The 12,722-nt window shown below is 40.1% G+C and overlaps 1 protein-coding gene across 7 annotated transcripts in view; it reads left to right on the top strand.

Moving 5' to 3' along the window:
- The window catches only part of Fhit (fragile histidine triad diadenosine triphosphatase), a 1,878,988-nt gene that overhangs the window by 411,614 nt on the left and 1,454,652 nt on the right, over positions 1-12,722 (top strand). For all 7 annotated transcript variants that reach the window (XM_031344749.1, XM_031344785.1, XM_031344790.1 and 4 more), the window contains one exon: positions 889-959. The gene's annotated coding sequence lies outside the window, so the exon portion shown is untranslated. The remainder of the gene's footprint in view (positions 1-888; positions 960-12,722) is intronic.

Here is a 12,722-nt window from a genome sequence, read left to right as displayed (position 1 = left end):
CGGAAGCCTGTGTTCTCTGTGTTGGCTACTTTATGTCAACTTAACACAAGCTAGAATCATCCCAGAGAAAAGAAAGGCCTTCATAAAACCCGTAAGATCTGGCTATAGGCAAGCCTGGAAGGCATTTTCTTGATTAGTGACTGATGTACAAGTCCCAGACTGTTGTGGGTGGTGCCAGCCCAGGACTGGTAACAGGACAGCAAGTCAGAGAGACGAGTCAGTAAGCAGCACTCCTGTTGTCCACATCACTTACTGTCTATGGGTTCCTGCTCTGCATGAGTCCCTGCCCTGACTTCCCTCCCTGATGGACTGTTCCCTGGAAGTATAAGATGAAATAAACCCTTTCATCCTCAAGTTGATTTTAGCCATGGTGACTTATCCTAGCAATAGAAATCCTAAGACATCTTACTTGTAATTAATTCTAGTCGGCTCTAGACTAGAATTTCAAAAGGGAGGAGGTTAGGTGATCCACACATGACTCTTTAGTGGTTTTGACATAGAATTCCACAAAGCCAGGCAAGTGTTCTCGTGGCTATTACCTGGGTCAACCTTATTGAAAATCCACTATTAGGAGTGCCCAATTCTTGAAGAGGCTAGATGCTGCATCTAGGAATGCCTTGGGGGTAGGAATCAGAATATGGACAGTACTACTCAGCCCCTGCCTTTGTGTGGTACTATATGAATCACAATCACTCCTCTGATCCACATCCTCCTCCTACAGAGGAATGGCAATGGTGACAGAAGCTGCACTACACTATGGAGCCCTTTAAACAATTCCTAAGGCAGGCACTCCTGTTCAGTGTTCTTCACAGTTGCATTGCATGACATTGTGTTTAGAAGCTGTCCAACTGGCACTGAAGTGGCTATCTGAACTTCTTTTCTCCTTAGGTGCCCTGGGACAACCTTCTCAGTCACACCTCTGTGAAAACTCTCCATCTTGCCCTGAGGAGCCCAAGGAGGTAGGACTCATCTGCACGGTAGTGTTTGCTTGATTTCATTTCTTTGCATAGAGTGCATAGAATTGACCTACTATGGGGATGCCTGTATAGTATTAGTCACATTCTTTTGCATATAAATAGAACTTTTATAATGGTAAGAGTTTACAGCTAGATTCCCTTAGAGGATTTACCTTCTCTCTGCTCCTATTTGTAACTGCCACTTTACAGTTGGAATATAAATATTATGTCAGCTAAATAAAAGAATGACGGCTTCACTTTCTGAAGGATAACATTGCTTTCACTTCCCATGAAGTGCGGCTGCACTTGTCCTGGATTGAAATGCCATTAGATCGTTCCTCCCCCACTAGATAGGCACGTGTTCAATAATCTTTATGTACGGAAAGAAAAGTTAAGTAGTCACAGAGTCAAGTTGTAATGCTGTGTGTGGCTTTGAGGATGATGGCAGGATCGAGATAAAATTAGAGCAGCAAAAGGAGGGCTCTGTGTTCTGAAAGAGTGTGGGGTTGGTGTGGGGGATGTGGAGGAAGAAGTGGGGAGAGTGCAGCACCATGGGCTCTTGTGGCTCTTCTAGAGGAGTCCTAATTTGTCTTACACAGTATACGATAAGACACGGCTCCTCAAACTGGTGAGACTACACAGAGGACCTGAGGCCAGGACGGCGGTTGCTTCCCCTTTCTTCACAGAAATCTCCCTGGGTGATCTAGCCCCTTACCTACAGGCTCATGGGCCAGATGAGTCAGATTTGGCTAAACAACACATGTTGTGTTCCGATTTGCCCTTGAATACATAACCATACCTCAATTGGCTGAAAAACTATATATAAGCTTATGTATTAAACAATAAAATTAGATCTGCATCCTGATGTCAGTCTCTGAAGTCTGAATCCCGGGAATCTTTGTGGGCTTCATCCCTGTTCCCATAGGTGGTCTTGCTCAGAGATGACTCTACTGCTGCAGAATAGGATTGTGAATGATGACTTTTATCAAGAGACTCAAAGACCAAGTAGAGATATCCCTTCCCTTTATGACTGAGTGTTTTCTCTGGGTGAGTCCTACATGCAAATTAAAAAAAGATAGCTGAAGAAGAAATGAACTGACAAAGCTCTGAAGACAGTCTCCCAAGTCCTAGCAGTTAGGCATGCTGGGGAGTTGGCAATGCCGTCTCTCCAATTGTTCCTTGCATGCCTTCCTTCCCCATGGCAGGCAGTAGGAATCTGAAGCTGTTTCATTTAAAATCAGCCATAAAACCCGAGAAAAGCTGCAGTATACCTACCCCTGCCCTGTACGGTGTGTAAGACTGGCCTTTCATTTTTTTCTGACCCACCTAACAGTGGTCAGTCATAAAACTCATTTTAGAAGGAGTGAGTTCCAAACCTAGTAAGTGGAAAGGCCCATAGGAGAGCCAGGAAGTTATTGTATCCCGAGGCCCTGCTCAGGTCCTCTTCTCAGTTTAGTAGGTCTCAAACCAGTAGGTCGAGCTCATTTTGCCCAATCACATTCCTACACAAATGTCCATTTAGTTTTGGATCTAAGCATAAGAAATGGGTTTCCCCCTTGGTCTTTAGTTTCAATCTCCAAAGTTTCTCATATCACATAAAATTTTGCACATCAGACTTTTGTTTTAGGGATGTTGTCTGTGATACTTTGATGGCTGAGGAAAGACTACACACACACACACACACACACACACACACACACACGCACAAGTATGTCCCTTTGCTCCACAATTCCAATTCCAGTCTGGTCATTTCCCCTATCATGTGGTCAATGAGTTAATGCTGTTTTATTTGAGTTTTAAAAATATGTATTTATTTACTTGCTTATATATAGACAAGGGTTATATATATATATATATATATATATATATATATGTTATATTTGTATATATATGTATATATATAATTGAAATATATATATAATTGAAATATATATATTTAAAATTGGCCTCATACATGCTGAGCAGCCATACTTGGCTTTGAGCTCACCATTAGCCTGAATTCTAATATCTCAGACATGTGCATGTCTCATGACAGGCTGTGCTCAGTGAACCTCTCTTTATAAACACCCCATTCCTTCCTGTTATTCCTTATATTTCCTCCTTTAACAAAATCTTCATGTCTAGGTCTTAGCTGTGTATGTGTGTGTGTGTGTGTGTGTGTGTGTGTGTGTGTGATTGTGTGTGTGTGTGTGTCTAAATTGAACAGTTGCTTAAACCAAAAGACAAAGACACCCATGCCTTGTCTTGCTTCCAGTTAAGACCCTGTCTCCTGTATCCACTTCATCTTTGGCTTTGGCTCTGCCTGCTTTCCTATCATTCCATAATCCTCTGAAACCCATTGATTTATGCAAAGTTTATGCAATTTGGCAGAACTGTCTCTAGAGTGTGCATTATTGATAGACATTGTTTTGTCATCTAAAAGTCTTCACTGAATCCATGGTAGGGTGGGGCAGGCCTTGCCTTTTCACTGCCTAATGCACCTGACTTCTCCCTAGTAGACGCCTTGCCTATGCAGAACACTTATAAAATAGACAAGAAATGCAACAACTTGACATAGAGAACTGGTACTGTATGCTCCTTTCCCATGAATCTTTGAGTATAGCCTTCAGTATTCTTGTTCTGCTTGGCATTTTAACACTTTTTAACACTGCAAGTAAAGCTCTTAAAAATGAAAGCCGGCAATTATTGGGGAGAGTAATTAAAAATGAGTGATTTCCAAGGCTTAGAAACTTCACTTATTCTTCTGTGCTTAGAAAGCCTTCTCTTCTTCTCCTAACAATAAAGGACAATGCCTAATCATTTCAAGTGCTCCCATGTTTTTGCTGTTTCTGTATGATTTACGGCATTTGCTGTTTGATCTTAGCCAGCCCACTTAACCTCTCTGAACTCTGATTTCTTCCTCTATGAAATAAAGCTAGTCTTAGGAATTGTTCCATAGAATGGTTATGAAGGATTAAAGGATAATTGAAGTAGAGTTATTATGATGCTGCCTTGCATGTAGAAGCTTTTAAGACATGAAACTTATAATAACTGGTCAAGACATGGATGTCACATTTATTCATGGAAATAAATATCTACCTTCTGTGTTTTAATATTGATGAATTTTCAATATTTTGTCTTAGAATATTACCTGCAGCAATGTAAATGAGGCAGATATGGAGATATTTAAGGCCACACAAATAAACTGGGAAAGGGGATAACATTTGAAATGTAAGTAAAGAAAATATCCAATAAAAAAAGAATTTTAAAAAATGGAATTTTATAATACCTTAAAAAAAAAAGAAAAAGAAAAAGAAAAACAATGTAACAAAGTACTTTGTGGATACTCCTTGGAGGAAGGGTTGGTACAAACTCATTGCCTTGAGATTAAATGCTGCTATATCTGTGTGATGCTTTGGCATTTAAAGTTAAGCTGTGATTTTAGTCCAAACTCCATGTATCCTTGACAAGACAGTTAAGGGAGCACCAGGCCTGACTTCTGTTTCTTGTTAGGAATAAAACCAGGTATTTCTAGGCAAGATAGTGGATGGAGGGTAAGGAGTCGTAAGGAAATACAGGAGCCTATTCCCTTGGTGTTTTCTCTATCTCCACTTTTGGTATGGCCAGTTATGCTCTAGTAGGCCAGACATGACCAGGGATGTCAGTTATAAATAGACACACCCTTGCCCTGTTACCAGAAGGCAGGAAGAACAAAGGTACACAGGTAGATGCTTTGCAGAGCTGCAATTCAGAACTTGAAAGCTGAGTTCCTATTTACAGTGTTTAGTCTGAAGGCAGGCTAAAGTTAACATCATGTGAGCTGACCCACCTCCTATTAGAAATTGCCTGTTAAGCTTGATGACCCAAACTACAGACTTGGAGGCAGTAGTGGGCAGTGGAACTTGAGCATAAATTCTTGAGAAGGCAAGAGGTAGAAAGAACTCCTAGTTTTGTGTGTAAACAGTTCTCTTATTTGGGGCCAGGCTTATTAAGAGCAGGTACATGAGCACATTTTAAAAGTGACTAAACCAGCTGGAGTGGTGGCACATGCATTTTTACCTCAGCATTGGGGGGCAGATTGACTACTATGAGTTTGAGGTCAACCTGGTCTCCACTGTGATTTTGAGACTAACCAGTGACAGATAAGAAGACAATGTCTAAAAAGCAAAATAAAACAAACAAACAAACAACTAACCTGAGCTTTGAACAGCTTCCAAAGACCCTGTTCAGTTCTATTTAGCTAATCTACTTGCCTATCAAAGCAGATCAGTGTTCTACAAAGAACTAAAGTAGAATGTGACCTTCCCTCTTACATCACCTACATTTGTATATTCACATTACACAAGCCCAAAATGCATGACATATCGAACTGAGAAAATGGGGGCAATTTTGAAAAGAAAGGCAATTATCTGAGATTTATTACAAGGCAAGTCAGATTTTTGGAAGTCATCTATGGAGAGCTGTCACTACTGAAATAGAAATTTCCTGTGTGGCCTTCAAGCATTTGGAGATGACCAGGAAATGCATTAGTAACCCTATGATAGAGCTGTGACAATTGTATGTCTTAGGCCCAGAAAGAAAAACAAAAGTCTGAATAAAGAGAAGAGTCAAGGATCTGGCAACTGTATGACAAGATGGAACATGTCTGGCACACATGCAATTGGAGTCACAGAATAAGAAGAGAGGTAGAATTGTGCAGAAAGTATGTTTGAAAAAATATGACATATTTTTCAAATATGGTGAAGAGAGAGTTTTAACAGGAACCATAGTACCTTTTGGGAAATGTTGTATTTTCAAAAGTGACAAAGTCTAAAAGAAACCCAATAGTTTAATGTTTTTAATAGCATTTATGTATCTGTGGTAAGGGATGGGTAGTGATAATGTGTGTATATGGTATACACGTGGAGGCCAGATGACAACTTGTAGGAGTCTGTTCTTTCTCCCACCAAATTGTAGGTCCTGTGGCTTGAATTCAGTCAGTCAGGCTTCATTGTAAAAGCCTTTTCCTACTGATGATCTCATCAGCCTAAAAGAAAAAGGATGGTTTTAAAGTAAAGGGGAGGGGGAATAGAAAAACAGTGATAATGCAAACCAAGGAACCTTGTTATTTGCATAGTTAAAATACACTTTAAGAATGAAGACAAGGACATTTTCAGATAGGACAAAGTGTAGGGACTTTGTTGCTGAAAGGCCTGCAGCACAAGAGATGCCAAAAGAAGCTGCTGAGACTGAAGTAAGGCACACATCAGAGAGAATCTTAAATATGCAGGAAGGAATAAATACATTAGAATTGCAAATATAAAAGACGTTCTCTATCTTACAATCTTAAAAAATATGTAGAACAAGAACGACAACATTGTCCCATGGGGTTTGTGATATAATGTGTGCAGCTGCAGTACACTGGACAAGTACAGCATAAAGATTGTGGGGTGAGAAAAGGACCTCATAGATGTAAGGCTTTCAACTTCTATGTGAGATAGTATAAAAGTAATCCAAGTAATGTTGTAGAAAGATCAAGAATGTAGATTTTAGTTCCTAGGATAACCAGTAAGAAAAGCAGTCAATTGAGAAAATAGAAACTCATGTTGTTGTTGTTGTTTAGACAGGGGCATCTCACTATGTAGTTCTAGCTGACATAAAACTTGATCTGTACACCAGGCTGGCCTCACACTTACAGAGGACCTATTGCCTTATTTTATAAGAACAATACAAAAATATTGAAAAAGAGAAAGAGGGGAACAAGAAGCAGAGACACAAATCAAACAAACAAAATAGCACCACTAAATGCAAACATTGCCATTATATTTTGAGTTGGCCTTGTGCATTCTAGTTAAAAGACAGAGGTATTAGAATATATTGTAAAATCATGTACAACAATACTATATTGAGAGATAGCTGTACATATAAAGATCCTCATAGGCAAATTGGTGGGGAAGATGTACTGTAGAAACAGTATAAGACATGCAAAGTACCTTCCTAAATATCAGACAAATGACACTTTAAGGCAAAAAATATTACCAGAGAGAAAGTATTTTACAAAAGGGTTATTGTGTAAGGAAGACATAACAATTGCTGGTGAATATGTAGCTGATAAAATTCCAAGTGAAATCTGTTTATGTTTTTCTGAGTAGGGTTTTTGGAGCACTAGATTATAATCAAGAGGCATATGTGGCTCACCAGGTTAAGGAATAGTCAAGCTAATGGATGCCAGCACAGGTATGGAAAGGAAAGTCATTGGAGGGTGTGGTGACCTTGGGGTAACCAACAACTTAGATCTTTCCTCACAAAGTTTTCAATTGCTGTTTTTGTCATGCAATGCATCATGTGTTTGAGCATATTCCACAATCCAGGAGCAAAACAGATGCCTTTGGAATTTAATCCAACAGTGCCCATGTTTAATTAAATTAAATGTTAAGTTCATTCTACCTGGTCCTCTTACCATATTCCTGGTGACAATAGTGTGATAAATTCTCTGTACCCCCATACCAGCTGGTGGACTCTGTGGCTCAGGGCACAGAGTCAGTGCATTGTCCCAGACCATGAAACTGATGGGTATCATTGTTCAAGGCCACGTTTGTTTTCAAAGGTTCCCCAATAGCATGACAGTGGGGGGAGCTTTTTCTGACTTTTTTTTTTAACCAGAGTATGTACTGATAGAATTGAAGTACCCTTCAACAGACTCCCCTGAAGACAAAGGAACGTCTTACTGGTATGCTTGGCCATACTCTAGCTGTGGTCAATGGGTGGGAAACATGAGGAAGCTTGCTATTTCATAAAAGATAGACCTGTAACAAGGGCCCAATTCTAGATGAACTGAATACTGAGCTGAGAAGCTGCAAATCAAATATGCATTCTGATGCATCTATGTATTTCCATATGTCTATAATAAGAATAAAAGACTGTGAGAAGCTATCCTAGATTTCCCTCCTCTGTGACAAGAGAGAACACCAGCTTGTGTGGCTCCATGCCCAGGCTGGGAGCATTGGTGGCATACCTGTTTTCTAAGTGAAGTGTGAGGTCTCCGCACTGAGTTTGACTTTTGACCAGCTATGTTGCATTCATGTTTTAAGATCAGAACAGGCAGAGCTTACAATGAAACCGAGCATGGGATGCTATCTCGACTGACGTGGGAAATATTCTGAGTCATCACAACAATCTAAGGAAAATTTGAGATAAAACGACTGACACTCCTAGATGATATCCTTTTAAATAGAAGATACATTTTTCTACATTCTCTATGATCCAGGCAATAAATTATAATCCCACAGTCTATAAGAGAGGTTCTATGTCATCTTCAGATTGTGTTTGAAGAGCCCTTGTCTAGACCCAAGTGACATAGACTTTTGCCATAGCTACCTTACCATATAAATGACAAGTTGGTTCATGTATAGTTTATAGCTAACTTTCAATAAAGTCACTAAAATACATCTAGTAGAATGGGAAATAAATCTCCCACCACTACCAGTTAATGGGGCTGCAAACACATACTGAACTGGAGAACTCACTAAGTTTTCTTGAAGACAGATCAAAGACATAAACACCAAGTTTCAAAGTCTTATTACTAGGAAGCTTAACATATATCAGAAGTTTATTAGGTGACCATTAGAATCACTGTCACTGCCATAAAAATGATGCCTAGGATCTGTGGCACCCACCTGTAATGCTGACACTCAGGAAGCTGAGCAAGAGAATCACAAGTTTGAAGCCAACCTCAGACTACAGAGTGAGCTACAGTCCAACCTGCATTGCATGCTGACGTCCTGTTTCATGACCCCAAGTCATCCCTTTGGGCACTTGGTAGGGTTGGATGGAACTCCATTTTATATTGATGCTGGGGTATTGCTTTCTTTCTCCTCTCTCATGCATGCAGGCTCATGTTGAAAGTCTCAAGGACATCAGCCTGTCATTACATATTACATACGCCATACCTTGAGCCTCTGGGGGTCAATTTAAGTGTTCTTACCCTGCCATGGTTATGAGAAAGTAAGTATCTTTGAACCCCATATATAGTGGTTGTTACTTCCGTACTTTTCAGCCAAGAACCCGAACTCCAAGGAACTGATAGAATTTGACCAAAGATCCATGTGTTTTATTCAGATTTGACTGTTTCTTTATCACAAAAATATGCATACTTCCAGTATACTGAATTCCTTCTAAAATATTGAATAATGTAATCAATTGAGCATTATTTCCAAGAAAACTCACATTTGTAGTCATTGTGAAGAACCCACATATTCTGGGTCACATTTTTTTTTCACTGTGGAATTACTGATGGAATTGGTATCAAGGCACCACATTCTTTTGACAACACCGGAGAACTTTCAATGTCTATATTTTGTTGTGAGTTCTGTTTTTAAAAATGAATTTCATCATCCAGACTTGAAGACTTGGAGAGTGACGGAAAGTTAAGGTCACCAGGGACCTTCAGTGACAGCTTTACCAATACAGTTGGATGTTCCTCGACTGTAAAGCTTTTTAATGAAAAGAGACCCCTGAAACCTTTCTATTAATGTGCAGTGCCCTCTTGTCACTTGGAAATGAGTGAACTGTCAGCCTGCCGATTACCAGGCATACAGTATATGCTCATTAAATCATGCACCATGGGTTTCTTCGGATTGTCAAACTGTTTAATTGAAAAAATGTGTAGTGTCACTCTTACTGGAAAGAGGCAGGAATCAGAGGGACTGGAGAGCCGACTCTTAACATTTTAGAGTTTGCTTTTAACTGCAGCCAGAAACTGTTCTGTTTTACAGTTTTGATTAAAGGACTTTCCCTTCTGAATTTTTCTTGTTTTGTATATAATTCAAACACTGTAATTATAATGGAGTTTCTTTGATAATAGAACTACTAAATCATTCTGCCAGCAGCCTAAAAACAAGGGGAAGGGCTTGTTTTTGTGCTGTAACTTCAAGGCTTATTCCGCTGGGCTGGGGAACTGGGAAGGAGGAGATTCTGGTGGTTTTTATCTCAGCAAACCTCTGCCTCCCTGACTGCACCGTTCAAGTCTAGGTCTCCCCTTCACTCGGGTTGAGCCTTTCTGACTCTGAGTACCCTTAGGCTGTTGGTTTTCTCGAAGATAGTTAAACTCCAATGCCTGAATTCAAACCCCCAGACTGAATATATCAGTATCTTTTCACAGGTTTGTCACAGCTGGGGATGAGAGGGTGGGGGTGGTGGGCATGACACTGTTGTTAAGGGCTCTTTTCAGGTGTGAGTCAATGTTGAAAGAGATTGTCTAAGTTGATTCCAGTTGTTCAGTGTCTCCGGTCAGGATACCAGCTGTATCTTGATCACCGGCTGTGATCAACTGCATACACACCAGCTAAAATTCTCTGCAAGTTAGACAGCAGAAGGATTTCAACAGGTTAAAAAGCTTGAGTTCTGGGCTAACTCAGAACATTAAATGAGGTTCTCTGGGGTAGATCCCAGGAATCTCTTTCTGGCAAGTGCTTTTTTAAGGTAATTCTTGACACTGATCTCCGAGAACATGCTAAGGAAGCAGGGTAATCTTCAGAAAGGGTCCTCTGGAGCTCCAGAGGAGGACCGGTTACAGGAAGTCTGTGACAGGGTTCCATGTTGTTTGTGGTTTTATCAGTCTAGCTTTGAGTACACTCATCTGGTCTGACTATAATCACACTTATAATAGCATCAACATGATTTGAGTCAAAGCTGTCACATCTAGTACCATACAACACCAAGGTAGGGGCACGATCCCATAATGGTTTTGAACCCCCATGTATTAGTTTCACCAGAGGTGCAAGTGTCAGGGCCTGAGCCCTGACAGCCCTTAGAAGCAAGGCTCACCCACCTTTTCTTGCAAGGTCAATAGAAGAAACAGTTTTGAAAAGCAAAAAAAAAAAAAAAAAAAATCCCATGTAGTCATACTAGGAAGAAGAGAAACACAGAGCTCTGGTGATACACCCACCCACACACCCACCCCCCCACACCCACACCCCCCCACACACACACACTGAACCCTTTACCTGCCCAGCTCATCCTCAAGGTCCTGTCATGAGATCTTGGTTTAAACAGAGGGCAAGAAATATGCATACCAGTACAGTGCTGGTCTAGGTGTGGTCCCTCTTAGTCTCCAGTAGTTCTTGACCAGTTTTCAAAGCATGTGATGCTCTTTCTGGGAAACAAGCCCCTCCTCTGTCAGGCTCCAGGCTTCTTTTTCTTCTAGCATGGGAATCCTGGGGAAATGGCAGTTTCTAGGGACCATTGTTGCAGAACTCTGATAATCTATCTAGATAGTCTATCTAGAATCTCTTCATTTCTACCAGGATGGGATGTACACCAGGGCCTAATGACTGGAATCAGTATATTTTTAAATGGCCTATTAAGAATGAAAAGACAATGTATTTTGATTTAAGCATATGGAGAAACAGCAAAAATCAAAAGTTGATTCTGAAGTCAGCAAAGTATTAGGTTATTGTTATTAATTAACAAAATTAACAATTATTCAAATACCTACTTTTCACAGACAGCTTATGAGTTACCATTTTTACTCCTTAAGCATTACTGGAAATGCAAGATAATTATGGTGAAAGCTTACCTAATTTTAAAATTAAATTAACCAAATTATATGTAAGTATCCAATTTCCAATGCAAAATATAAAATATTTTCCAAGATTTTAATCATGAGAATCACTTATCACTTGGTGTTATCTAACAGCAGAGAGTGGAACCTAGATAAAGATGCTGGGTAGACTGGCATTTTGACTGAGACTGCATAGATATGCACACTCCTGGCCCTCCACTCAAACCAAAATGATGTACAGCTGAGCATTCCAGAGAAAATGTGTGGAAAGTAGAGAAAGGCCACAAAGTATCTCCACAGGGCACACCCCAATGTAAAGTATCAGCAATGGGAGAGAAGGAGACAGAGAAGGGAAGTGGAGAAGGGATATAAAAAGGTACAAAGACAGGTAAATAGGAAAATGTCATAATGAAGCTTATTATTTTCCATAGTAACTAAAATAATAAAATAATTAAAAAATATTTAGTTGTCTTGGGCACCATTGTCATTGACAAAGTTATTAAATATATGCATGAGCAGACTTCAAAATATAATTGAAATTAACATTATTGTTCACCTTCCTGCTTTTTAAAGAGCTACAAAAGATAAAAAGAAATAAATGAATATTTTTAGCAACATATCCCATTACCCCTTAAGACTCTATCACTTGTATCAGCATTTGGCCCATCAGGGAACACTGGATGAAAAGGACTAGGTAAATGGTACTTTCTGCCGCTTACTCACATGTGGCATCCTGCTGGGCACTCAGAAAGTTCCCCTTAGTGATGACAAGGATAGTGAGGAACAGCACAGGGCTGACTGACAGGAAGGAAGCAGGATCGCTGGGAATTTAGTCCTGAAGGTAAACCTATGCTCAAAACAATTGTGTCAGTCTCTGCTGTGTTCACACTTTGGATTCAGATGCAAATGAGCTCTCAATCTCAGGATTCCTGGTCCCTAGAGGAGTCTTGCTAGGAGCTCTTCACTAACATCAGAGTAACAGATGTATCTACCAAATACAATGTATTATGTGTTTTCAGAGAAGCAAGCAAACAAATACAATGGGAACCATTAGTTTCAGGGGTTGACCACTAAGATGTATGTGGTAGTTTGGATATGCTTGGCCCAAAGGAGTGGCAGTCCTTGAAGGTGTGGCCTTGATGGAAGAAGTATGTCACTATGGGCATGGCTTTAAGACCCTCCTCTAACCATACGGGAGTGGGAACCAGTCTTCCCTAGTGTTAGCATTCAGAATCTGCCCGCAGCGG

Source organism: Mastomys coucha, unplaced genomic scaffold (genome assembly GCF_008632895.1).
Source record: "Mastomys coucha isolate ucsf_1 unplaced genomic scaffold, UCSF_Mcou_1 pScaffold10, whole genome shotgun sequence".
NCBI classification, from domain to species: domain Eukaryota; kingdom Metazoa; phylum Chordata; class Mammalia; order Rodentia; family Muridae; genus Mastomys; species Mastomys coucha.
The sequence above is the reverse complement of the archived record's forward strand: the minus strand, read 5'-3'. Positions and strand labels throughout refer to the sequence as shown.